We start from the raw sequence: 13,973 nt of genomic DNA on the forward strand, positions 1-13,973 counted from the left end.
GGGGATGTTGTATATTGCCCTCCCCCAACACATATGCAGTCCAGCCTTCCTCACTCTGATAAGACCACTAAACATTCTTTTATACACAATCTTGCCCTCTAACTGCTCCCATTCACATTCTTATCTTCTTGTTACAATAAATATTTCTCACATACCAGAAGAACTGAACTCTTGTCTCTGAACTTGGGGAGAAGGGAGGATTCTCTCTGGTAATGTATTTACTCCAATAGGTTACTTGAGTTCCTTGGGATATTCTTTTTTTCTTTGACACTTTTTGCCATCACCTTCATTTCCAAACAGGCAGCTGGGTGGCACACCAGCAGTTGTAAAAGACCCTACTTTCACTCTGGTCTCAAACACTCATTAGTTATCACTTATTCTCTACCTATCTTAATTTCCTCATCTGTAAAATGGGGATAAGTGCACCTACCTTCCAGTGCTGTGAGGATAAAATAAAACTATATTTTAAAATAATATTTCCCCCAATTATATAAAAAACAGTTTTAACATTTTTTTAAAGTTTTGAGTTCCAAATTCTCTCTCTTCCCCTATTCTTGAGATAGTAAGCCATTTGATATAGGTTACATATGTGCAATCATGTAAAACATATTTCCATATTAGTCATTTTGTGGAAGAAAACAAGAAAGAAAGAAAAAAAGAAAGGAAGGAAGAAGGAAAAAAAGGAAGAAGAAAAGAAAGGAACGAAGGAAGGAAGAAGGAAAGAAAGAAAGGGAGGGGAGAGGAAGGAAGAAAAAGAAAAAAGAAAGGAAGAGAAAGAAAGGAAGAAGGAAGAAAAGAAGGAAGGAAGATAACATGCTTCAGTCTGCACTGAGACACCATCAGTCCTTCTGGGGGCAGATAGCATTTTTCAACGAGACTATATAAACCATTTTGCAAATTTTAAAAAGCTATAATAAATGCTAGCTATCATCATCATCATCATTTTTCTTCCTTCTCCCAAAGAGTCATTCCCCTTAACAAATAGAAAGAACAGATCAGCTCCTACCCATGTATATGTAATGTTCTGCACTCATAGTGCCCCACCCCTATCTCTGCAAAGAAAGGGAAAAGCTCATGAAGGAATAGTGCGGATGGGCTCTTCTTCCAATCATTACAACCTTGCCAAAACACAGATGATTTCCAAAAGTGGTGGTAGCTCCAAAAAATCCATCGTCTTGTGGTCAATCTGAGAATGAGTTTTTCCCCAATTTAACTAGGCTGGTCCTTCCTTCCTCAAATATAGCCTCAACAGGCTGGCCTGTACTTAAAACCTTTGGGGCTTGGTAGATCCTCCCAAATTCATAACTGGGCACAAGAGGAAGAGGACTTGATTAACGAAGCCTTCTTGGTTATATCATTATCCACTCAGATAGGAGACTTGAGCTGGGAGCAGAATGGAGGCTCTTTCCCCCTTGAGGGTACTGGGTTCTCTTGTCTACTTATTCTCACAGTGTCCAACCTAGACAGACCTGTGGTGTCCTCACTGAATTAGGGGTCCTCCTTGCCTATGCCTTCTATTATAGTTGTTTGGTTGTTGTGTTTTGTTTTGCTCTTTTTTCAAGATACTGACTATGGGTTCACATCTCACCTCTGATGTTTAGTGTCCCTGGGATTCGGTTTGCTCAGTAGCTTTTTCAATCATGTCTGTCTCTTCCTGACCCCATTTGAGGATTTCTTTGCAAAGATCATGGAGTGGTTTTTGCCATTTCCTTCTCCAGCTCATTTTACAGATGAGAAAACTGAGGCAAACAGGGATACGTGACTTGCCCAGGTTACGTGACTCAGGCCAGATTTGAACTCAGGGAGATAAGTTCCTGATTCCAAGCCCAGTGCTTTAACCATTTAGCTGCCTAAGGGCTTTACGCATTTGTAAAATAAGGGAATAGCACTAGATGACCTCTGATGTCCCTTCTATGCTCACGCGTAACTAAGGGCAAGTCGAACCTACCTTATTTTTGTTGGGGGGAAGGGAGGGGAATGGAGCAGTAGTGGCCAAGACATTCCTCCTAAGTATTCTTGTCCTGTCTCCCCTTAGTACTGGAGGATGAGATCAGAGATAGGAGCAGTTGCATGTATGATTCATGGCTTGAAGTATCACTCACAACAATGTAGATGACCCCCAGTCCCATCCCCATCCCATTTCTAGATGTTCCTTTCTAACATTAACCTGATGTGTAACCAGCTCACCCCTTGCTTCCCTCCGTAACCTGTCTATGAATGTTTTGAGATCCTTTCTTTCTCTATTTTGTCCTCAATTTCTGAAGTTGATTACATCTATATGCAGGATTTATTTTTGTGCTGTATGAAGTTGCAGTCCCCCCTCCCCGCCCCATAGCACCTCCACCTTAAATTAGTGGAGTAGGAGAAGTAATAGAAATGACAAAAGGGCCTGGGTTCAAGTCCGAGCTCAGGTGCTTGCTACTTTTCTCACTTTGCCCTCTGGAGCAAAATGTAAATGAGGCAGTGGAAATAGATTTCTGCTGTCAGTTCGAGCCCTAAATCCTCTAATTCTGTGATTGTAAATTCTCCCCATTCAGGGTTCTAAGGAATAGTGACAGGGGCTCTATTCACTTTATGCCTTAAAGAGTTCAATCATATCCTAAGTCAGCCTTGGCTATGAAAACAGTCCCTCCTCCCCCACTCAGCTCAATAATAATTTCCTTCCTCCCCCCAGCTTATTTCCCTGCCAACATAGAAACCAATAAACACAGGGCAGTCATTCGATAAATATTTGTTGAACGATTGAATGAGATACTCAGACTTAGCCAAATGCTGTTGTCTTAAGTTAAGGTCATGTTCTCTCTCTAGAAGAGGAAAACAGACAAACGGACATGGATCTCACCCCCTTCCTCATCCTGTCTCTTGTGCCTTTCCTTGGCACTGGCTGAGGGCCCCTCCCCCTTCCTCCTGAAGTTGGTACAAATCTCTTATTCTCTTTCTCCACGATCATCCTTGCAGGTCACTAGGAGCCTAATTTTACTGAAGACCAGAATTTAAGAAATATAATCTGCAGAGTCCCCTATAAATTATACTTCCCTCAAAAGCTTCCTTTGGCATTTATTTGCAGAGTTGTGTTTGGGTTTTTTTTGTTTTGTTTTGTTTTTTGTAAATAATATTTTATTGTTTCCAATTACATATAAAGATAGTTTTCCACATTCATTTTTTAAAATAAGATTTTGAGTTCCAATTTTTCTCCCTCCCTTCCTCCCCTCTTCTCTCCCTGCTTCCTAAGATGGCAAGTAATATGACATAAGTTATACATGCTCAATCACGTTTAACATATTTCCACATTAGTCATGTTGTGAAAGAAGAAACAGAACAAAAGGTAAAAACCATGTGCACGTGCATGCACACACACACACACACACACACACACACACAAAGTGAAAATAGTATGTTGCAATCTGCATTCAGACTCCACAGCTCTTTCTCTCGATGTGCGTAGCATTTTCTTTTGGGATTGTCTTGGATCTTGGTGTTGCAGAGGACAGCAAGTCAGTCCAAGTTGATCATGGCACCATGTTGCTGTTACTGTATACAACGTTCTCCTGGTTCTGCTCGCTTGATTCAGCATCAGTTTGTGTAGGTCTTTCCAGGTTTTTCTGAAATCTGCCTGCTCATCATTTCTTATAGCACAATAGTATTCTACTACATTCATATACACAACTTGTTCAGTCAGCCTCTCAGTTTCCAATTCTGTCACCACAAAAAGAGCTGCTATAAATATTTTTGTACATGTAGGTCCTTTCCCCTTTTTAATGATCTCTTTGAGATACAGACCTAGTAGCGATATTCATTTGCTAGGGAAGACTTTCCAAATCCTTCCCTCCCTCAGATCCCTATCAAACAGGTGGCGCCTGTCATCTGGTAATGTGCTACCTCAGATGTGCCTCAACTGGTGCGGAGAAATCACCAAGCCTGGTTTGTGTTATGTCTCAAATAACTGAGTAGAGCACTAGGCTTGAGGTCAGGAAGAGCTAAATTCATAATCCTCCAACCTCAGACATTTACTAGCTGTGTCACCCTGGTAAAATCACTTAACCTCTGTTTGCCTCAGTTTTCTCACCTATAAAAATGGGCATAATCTACCTCCATCTACCTCCAGGGTTGTTGTGAGGATCAAACGAAATAACAATTATAAAGTGTTTAGAATTATATAAATGTTAGATATGACTATTATTTGTAAGTTCTTTCAGTACTGAAAGGATCTGAAACTTTACCCTTTGTGTGGGCACCCTTTCCCTGAACCCATATTGCTACCCGCCACTAGTGTAGTGGGTGATCCTTGAAAGCTGCTGTGTTTAAAGACTAATGGTGGAAAATGCTATCCACATCCAGAGAAAGAACTGGAGTCTGAATACATTTCAAAACATTCTATTTTCACCTTATGTTTTTCTGTGTTTTTTCTTTTGTTGTTTTTCTTCTTTCACAACAGGACTAGTGTGGAAATGTTTTACATGATTATATATGTATAACCTATATCAGATTGCTTGTCATCTTGGAGAGGGGGGAGGGAGAAAAATTTGAAAATCAAAATCTTTCAAAAATGAATGTTGGAAGTGGTCTTTACATGTAATTGGACAAATGAAATACTATTAAATAAAATTAAATTTAAAAAGAAAGCTGCTATGTTTAAACTTCAACCATTTTGGAAAACAATTTGTAATTAGGCTAGAAAAGTGACCAAAACATCCATATTCACCAAAACATAAGCCCAGAGGTATCACTGCTAGACATGATGAATCTAGATTCTAAGATTTAAAAAAAAAAACCCAAAAAACAACAACAACACAGAAATAAAAGTCACAGAGACACCCAAAAGTTGTATAGCTATACTACTCCCTTCCTTTTTTTGAAACTGGATCTCCCTATCTTATCCAAGCTAGATGTGCACTGGCTGCTCATGGGCCCTACTAACCTGTTCTGTTTTCATCCTGTTCCTGTTAGACCCTCCCTATCCCCAACTTGCTACACTAGAGACTAGAGGAAACCTGCCTTGGATGAGAATTAGGATTCTTTCCTGGTTTAGCTCCCTTGCTCCCAAAAGAAGAGCTCCTTCCCTTTGTATTGTCTGGTAGATATTCTCTCATGTATACTTTCTCTGACTTCCATTTTGCTACTAATTTGGAATGACAAGTTTCTTGGTTCAAATGCTATGTGTGTTCATTGTGGAACCTGTGTTTAGTGGTGAGGGAGCCAACCCTAGGACATAAAGCTTGGGGTGCTCCTCTTCTCCAATAATAAACTGCAATCAGAAGTTATCTTGAGTCTCAAAATCATATTCCCCAAACCAACAGAATCTAAGGGAGGAGATAGATATAATTCTAGCCTAGTACCCCTTCTTTCTGAAAAGAGCAAAATGGCAGCCCCTGGCCCTACCTACCTACTTTTCCCACCTGGTAGGAATCAAAGTGTCCCTTGGAGAAGGGGTAGGGGAGACAAGAGGATAGGTATATCTACTCAGCTTCCCTTTGAACCACACAATGACCTTCCCCATGCTACATATGGGGGACAGCCCTCAAAACTCATGGACCTCACCACACCATATTGGAGGCAAACTTCATGCAGGCCTCATTGATTAGCCCACAGAACTCCCAACCTCAAGCAATCCAACAACCCCAGCCTAGCAAGAAGGACTTTCTGTGGTAACAGAGAACAGGGAACAAAATAGATATTCATTGACTGAAAATGGCTAAACAAATCGTGTTACATGAATATGATGGAACATTACTGTTCTATGAGAAATGCAGATATGAATAATACCTAGAAACCTCATTAATTGATGCAGAGTGAAGTCAGTAGAACGAGAAAAACAAAATACACAATAACTCCAACAATGTAAATAGGAAAACAGACCAAAAATGACACTGGACACCATGTATTTATGACCAATATTATCCACTAGGAAGAAATGAGAAAATATCCCTCCCTCCCTCCTTTATAGAGGTGAGAGACTATGGGGAAGAAAGGAAGGAAGGCCTTAACATTTATATAGAACCTATTAAGTGCTAGGCTGGGCAACTAAGTGGTGCCGTGGATAGAGTACTGGGCTTGGGATCAGGAAGACTCATCAATACCCTGTGTGACCCTGAGCAAGTCACTTCACCTTGTTTGCCTCAGTTTCTTCATCTGTAAAATGAGCAGGAGAAGGAAATGGTAAACCACTCCAATATCTTTGCCAAGAAAACCCCAAATGAGTCCCAAAGGGTCAGACATGACTGAATGTCAAAAACAACAAAGTGCCAGGCTAGCCCCCCGCCTTTTTTTTTTTTTTTTTACAAATATTACCTTATTTGATCCTTACAACAACCCTAGCAGGTAGGTGCTATTATTATAATACCCATTTTACAGTTTAGGAAACTGAGGCAGAGATTAAGTGATTTCCCCAGGATCACACAGCAAGTAAGTACCTGGGTTCACAGTTGAGTTCAGGTTTTTCTGACTACATGCCCAGCACTCTATCCACTGTTGTCAGCTACCTCTATGGGTACACAATATTACATCTGTTCTTAGATTCAGTGGATATGTTCATTAGGTTTACTGAACTGCTTTTTTTTTTTTAATCTCATTGTTGTTATATATATGTAATAGAAATGAAATAATTTTTCATTTAAATCTATCGATTTTTAAAGAATCTAACCAGGTATAAATTTCTGTCGAGATTTAATCTGCCACACATAGTCATGGGAAGGGCGTTAGAGGTCATCAGATCCAAACCCCTTCATTACATGGATGAAGAGACAGAGGCCCAGATTGAGGAAATGACTCATAAAATGTCTCACAGCGGTCAGAGAAAGAGCCAACACTAGATTGCTGGTCTCCTAAGATTAAGACTTCTGTGCCAAGTTGTACACTGCCCGTTAGTTTTTGGTTATATTGCACACTTGGTCAATTATTTTTTTAAATGATCACTGTTTTTTAAAACTTTATGCATGCCTTTTGTTTTTACATGACAATCATTATTCAATATCCAACTCAGTCCCCATCAATGAACTTGCTTCAGTAAAAAGAAAAAAATAACAGTTAAGGACAGTAGACAGAATATTCCATTTAGGGTGAGAGGACCTGGGATTGATTCCTGGTTTTGCAGCTTACTACCTATGTGACTTTGTGAAGGTCATTTAACCTTGGCTTCCATTTTCCCATCTGCAACATAAGGGGATTGGATTAAATTACTTCCAAGGTCCCTTTCAACCCTAAACCCACTGATCTATGATCTTATGTGAAAAGAGAAACATCAGCTACATTTGTCAGCAGCATCACATAGCTTATCCTTCCATGCCACTCCAAGATGAAGCAGTCAGTTTTTCAGTCAAAAGACATTTATTTATTGATCACTTACTATGTGCAGACCCCATCTGGGCTAAATGCTAGGGACATAAATAACCCCCTTGCCTCCCCTACCTCCAAAAAGGGAGTTGAATATATTTCCTCTTTTCTACAGGAAATGAGCAATGGTTATCATAGGAACCTACTTCTTATCTTTGTCTTCTACTTTTCTTTCCTTAATATTTTTGTCATCATTGTGCCTATTTTTTCCTTGGTTCTACTTATTTCAGTCTGCATCAGTTCATATGAGTTTTCCCATATTTCTCCACTTGTTTGTTTTTGAGTAGACTAAGGGTTACCTTGATAGAAGGAACTCCCAGTGAGGCAACTCCTTCTACTAATATACCTGTTCCAGAACTTGATCTTAGGAAGGTGACCTGGGGTAACTTCAGTGACCTGTAAGGGTCACAAAGCCAGTATATCTCAGGTCTTCCTGTCAGTGAGCGGGCTCCTCTATTTACTACTATAGGCTACCTTTTGTTTTTCTGTTAAATAGCCAAAATTGTACTATCTGGTTTCAGGTTTGCCATCTCTGAACAATATTGGCCAATTCAGCACAAGGGCATTTTCTCATTCCTCAATTTGAACTCCAAATGTCATTTCTCTAAACAGTCCTACCTACCTTGCCCCATACCTTTTGCAAAATGGAGGGGCATTTATAACAGTTCAGATTTTAAGATACTTATTTAATCAAGAAGGGAGCTGGAACTGGAATCAGGAAGACCTGGGTGAGAACTCCACTTCTGACCCTAGCTGTGTGAGCAAAGAGAAATGCCTACCTCTCTCAGCTTCAGTTTCATCATCTGTAAAATAGGAATAATAACCCCTGTATCAGGAGTTTAGAATGTCAGAGCTGGAAGGGACATTAGAGATCCCTTAGTGCAAACATGTCATTCTACAAATGAGGATACCGAGACCCAGTTTCAGAATAAGTTTTATTTGAAAACAATCTGGAATTATGCCCCAAAAGTTATAAAACTATGTATACCCTTTGACCCAGCAATACCAATGTTAGGTCTGTTTCCCAAGAGGATTAGGGAAAAAGGGAAAGAATTTATATGTTCTAAAATGTTTATAACAGCTTACTTTGTGGTGGCAAAGAACTGGAAATTAAAGGGATTCCCATCAGTTGGGGAATGGCTGAACAAGTTGTAGTTTATAATCGTGGTGGAATACTATTGTTGCTGTAAGAAATGATGAGCTGGTTAGTTTTAGAAAAATATGGAAAGATATGTATGAAATAATGAAGAGTGAAATGAGCAGGACCAAGAGAATGTAGTACACAGTAACAGCAAGATTGTTCTAAGAACAGCTTTGAATGACTAAGTTATTTTGAGTATTATCAATTCTCAATTCAACCACAAAGGACCTGTGAAGGAAGATGCTATTCACATCCAGAGAAAGAACTGTTAAATTGAAATATATATATACATATATACGTATACATGTGTATACATACATATGTGTGTATAACGTGTGTACATATATATGTGTGTATATATATATATATATATATATATATATATATATATATATATATACACTTGTGCCTAATGGTAACCTTCTCTAGAGTGGAGTGGAGAGGAAGGGAGAAAAAAATAAAAAATGCACAGCAGAGGAAAAAAAACTTGGAAGCACAGAAAAACAAGGCAATGTTTTGAAAATGTTTGTATCTCCAGCACTTAATACAGCACCTGATATATAGTAAGTGCTTAATAAATACTTATGGTTGTTGTTGAGAATGACACAACATTACAACAATAAAGAAATCTGAGATACTTCAGGACCCTGATCGTTGGAGAGAACCAGTGATGGAACAAGCCACTGGTAATGATAATAACTAGTATTTCTATGGTACCTACTATGTGCTAAGCACTTATTAATCTCAGTTGATCCTTAAGTCAACCCTGGGAGGTAGGAGTTATTATTATCTTCATTTTACAGGTAAAGAAACTGAGGCAAACAAAGGTGAAGTGTCTTTCCCAGGGTCACACAGGTAATGTTTGAGGCCAGACTTAAATACAGGTATTCCTGACTCCAGATCCAGTATTCTATCCTTTGCAGCACCTAACTGCTCACTCACCTCCTGACAGAAAGGAATTGGATATAACATATATACAAAATGAGATATACATTTTCAGATGTAGATAAAGTATGCTTATTGGACACAGAAGAGGATTTGCTTTCATTTTATTATTAAAATTTTTAAAAATAAATTAATTTTAAATTAAAATTATTTTTTTATTTTAATAATTGTGAGGAGCAGTGTCAAGTACAGAATAACTTTTAAAAATCATTAAAGAAATAAATCCTACAATCTCTGTGATACCACCTCAATCAAAAAGTCTTCTGTAATTATAACAACAGTGAGAAAGGTGGGAAGTGTGGAGTGTATAGAATACAGTGTCACCAAAAGTCTGCCATTTTAAGCTACAAGATTAAAGGAGCAATATGATTTGGGGGATACTCTTGACTATCAGGTACTGCTGATACATCTGGTTGATTTTTGGCAAATGTTTTTGTTTCCTTTCGGCTTTACCTTTTTTTTTTTAAGTCTATTACAAAGAAAGTCTCAATGGGTAGGAATGCAGCTTTATATGGAAATGAATGTGTTAAATGAATGAATAGACAGAGACCTAATAATGACATGGGACAGCAGTGGATAGAATTCTAGGCTCAGTCAGGAAGACCTGAGTTCAAATCTGGTCTCAGATACTTACTAGCTGTGTGACCCTTCAGTTTGTCTCAGTCTTCCCATGTGTAAAATGGGGATAATAATTCCCCATCTGTAAAAAGGGGATAACAATACCATCTAGCTAACTAATTGTAGCACTTAGCCCAGTGCCTGTGTAAATGTTAGCTATTATTGTCTGCATCATTTTTATACAGATTTTTTTTTTTGACAAGATCAATATTTTCATTGATGTTGTTTAGTCATTTCAGTTTTGTCTGACCCTTCTTAACCTCATTTGGAGGGTTTTTTTTTTTGATTAATTTATTTGTTTTCAGTTCATTTGGAGTTTTCTTGACAAAGATACTGGAATGGTTTGCTATTTCCTTCTCCAGCTCATTTTACAGATGAGGAAATTGAGGCAAACAAGGTTAAGTGACTTGTCTGGGATCACACAGCTAGGAAGTGTCTGAGGCTGAATTTGAATTCAAGTCTTCTTACTCCAGGCTCAGCACTCTATCCATTGTGTCACCTACTCGCTCTTTCTTAGGGAGCTGCTAACGAGAAAACAGCTTCCACCACTGCAGAGCAGCACCCTATCAACCTCTTAGGGTCTTGGAGAGTTTTCCAACCTTCCCAGGGTCACATGGCCAGGATACATCAGAAGCAGGACTTGAACCCAGGACTCTTCAAGTCAGCTTTCTTATCCTCTGCTCCATACCGCCTCTCTTATGCACTTCTCATATCCTACTGTGTGCTACAAGTTGCTGGTGTCCCTGTTTTATCTTCCTCGCTAGATCACAAGCTCCCTGAGGACAGGCAGGGGGACTTACCTTTATTCCAGCCTCAACCCCCAGCACAATACTTTTCCCACAGTAGAAGGGGGACAAGGATCTAATCTGGGATTTAATTGGTCTGGGGAACTCCCAGGTGAGAAAATTCTCACTTACAATAGCAAGGTTTTACATAGAGCACTTCAAAGTTTTCTAAAGTCCTTTGCAGATATTATCTCATTTGATCCTTACAATAACTCTAGGAGGTAGATGTTATTATCATCACTATTTTACACATGATGGAAACTGAGGCTTAGGGTAGGTAAGTGACTTGCCCAAGGTCACATAGAAAGTATCTGAGGTTGGATTTGAACTCAGGCCTTCCTGACTCTCCACTGCACCTCTGATACCAAGGTTGGTCCCCACATTTCCTTCAGCTTTTAATATTAGGGCGGTTGCTTTGCTCTGGGACCCATAGCCAGTGTGAGTCAGAGCCTGTATGTGTCAAGAGACACTCCCATTGCTTACGGGACACAGTTTCTAAATTCTTCCCCATGACCAGGCCTAGATTTTTCCAAAAAACAAGGGAGGGTGAAGGGACTGACAGTCAGAGCAGAGAAGGCTCTGCTGAGAAGAGAGCTGATGACTGAGTGGCCCTAGTGGTCACTGCCCAGTACCTCTTGGCTCTGACAGAGACATTGTGTGGGACTGATGGTGGAGAGGTCATTAAGCTACACCCTGAATAAACAGGAACCCCCAGCCCTCCTATCTGATTCTCTCATCAACACCACTCTGACGCCAACATTATCTCAAATGGTTTCCTAATCTTGAACCTTCCTGATCTCGAAACCTGTCCCCCTTCCAACCCCTGAAAAGGGATGGGCTGTGAGGAGACAGGGAACTCAGTCAACTCGGGCAGCCTCCACACCCCGTCCAAGGAGAAAACAGAAATGGGAACGAAGAAGGCTGCTGCTGAGGGAGACCAGAACTCAGAGGCCCCACAGCCCAGCAACATATTTTCAGGTCTCTAGTGTTTCCCACTTTAATTAGGGGAGACTTGCAAGAGTGGAAAGAGGAGCTAAAAAGAGAGAGGCAAGAACTTTGTGTAAACTGATAGGAAGAACACAGACTCTGCAGTCAAATGGACCCAGGTTCAAGTCCAGCCTCAGATGCTTGCTAATTAACCTCCTTGGGCCTCAGCTTTATGAGGAAACTGGACCAGGTGGCCTCTTGGTCAACTTCCAGCTTTAGATCTAAGATACCATGATACTACAAACTATTGAGATGACAACGTAAATGAAAAGATCGCTAAAAAAATAGTCTGGTTTTTCAGGTAACTGGAGGAAAAGAACAATTAGTGTCCCAAAGAACAGATAAGTGTCCACTCCTTCCTACAGCAGAGAGGCTGGGTACACTGATAAGTGAGAGCACTATATTATAGACCTTTACTTAATTGTTTTTCTTTGTGATAAGGGAGGGTTCAATCTAGAGGGAACGCTAATGTAAAAAAAAATCAATAAAGTATTTTGAAATACTTTTCTTTAATCAGTCTCTCACATCATCAATCAGCCTGTCTCTAGCCTTTCTAGCTTCAAGGGCCTGGTTGTTTGGCTCTCACCAAGGTCCTTTCGCCAAAGAGTTGCTAGAGGAGCCAGGAAAGTCTATTTGCAACTCAGATCAACTTGGCGCACTGCCTCCAGCCCACAGACTTGATGACCTAGCCTTAGTTAGCCATCTCTACCCCAAAGGCCTTAACCTTCACAAGCCCCACTTATCACCTTTTGTCTGTCCTAGAGACTGTCTTTCTGTTAGCTAAAATAGAAAAGCAGACTGGGTGGGCTGAGAGTTTGCTCTCATATGTCTTTCCCTCCTCCAAAGGACAGCTGCCCAGAAAAGACAAAGACAAGAATTCTGTACGGAAGCCAACTGCCATTCAAGTCCCCACAAGTGTTCTCATTGAGGATGAGTCCCTTGGAATATGTGCGTGCTGGGCTGGAGGGTGGGGGATGCTGCGTCTGTCTCCTACTGCAACTCTCTCCACCTGTCCTCTCTCCCTTGCCCTGCCTGCACCCCATGCCTCAACTGAACGGGAAGGGGGAAAGGAAAGGAATGAGCGAGAATATAACCCCCATTACGTTCCAGGCACTATGTGTACTCAGTATCTAACTGGTATTTTGTCCCCTAGGTATCTCTGTGTAGGTCTGAGGCTGGTGGGGTATGAAGTGTGGCATAGAATCAAGAGATAGGAAAGGGACAGCTAAGCGATTTAATGAATAGAGGACCTGACTTGGAGTCAGGAGGACCTGAGTTCAAATCCCACCTCAGATACTTATTAGCTGTGTGACCTTGGGCTAGTTATTTAACTTCTGTTTGTCTCATTTTCTCCATCTGTAAAAGGGGGATAATAACAGCTTCCACCTCCCAGAGTTACAAGGATCCAATGAGATCAGAATAATAAAACACTTAACACAGTGCCTGGCACACAGCAAAGACTATATACATGCCAGCTGTTCCTCTTTTGTGGTCCCTGACCTATGGGCGCAGGTCTCTGCAGCTCCTCTTTGGTGACTGGGACCATTTTCAGTCTACTCTACGTTTGTTCTCAGCCCCCATATCTGATCCGCTCTCTTTTTTTCTCCACAGACACCTGTTTCTCAGGAATAACAAAAGTGCTGTGGATATGTTACCTTTGTCATGGGGAAAACCCTTTCCCCCAAAAAATCACATCTTCACAACTTCCTGCTCCCACAATACTGAGTTTTTTGCTTTAACACAGTGGTTCATATTTCTCTTGTATTTCAAAGTCCGTCAACATTTTCCTCACAATAGCTCATGAGGTCAGTGGTCCTTGTTGTATAGGGAAGAAAACTGAGGCTCTGGAAGGTTTTTAATCTGCCTGCTTAATCTCCCCACTTAGATAAGGGTTCGAGGGAGAAATCAAACTCTGGTTCCTTGATTTGATGGCAGTCCTCCATATTCTGAGGCCCACCTTTTCAGTTTTCCAGGATACCAGATTACCTCCCCAGAGGCAGAGTGAGGCACTGTCGTGAATTCAAGGACCGAGCCTGGGGTCAAAAAGAGCAAATGATGCATAGCCCTAACTGGTGCTTGGAGCTTAAGTAGGGACCAGAAGAGAAAACATGCATGATGAAAAGGAGAGTTTTAGCTAGAGAGGGCACACACCTCAGGCTAAGTAAAGG

The sequence above is a fragment of the Notamacropus eugenii genome, chromosome 2, assembly GCF_028372415.1.
Source record: "Notamacropus eugenii isolate mMacEug1 chromosome 2, mMacEug1.pri_v2, whole genome shotgun sequence".
Classification (NCBI taxonomy): Eukaryota; Metazoa; Chordata; class Mammalia; order Diprotodontia; family Macropodidae; genus Notamacropus; species Notamacropus eugenii.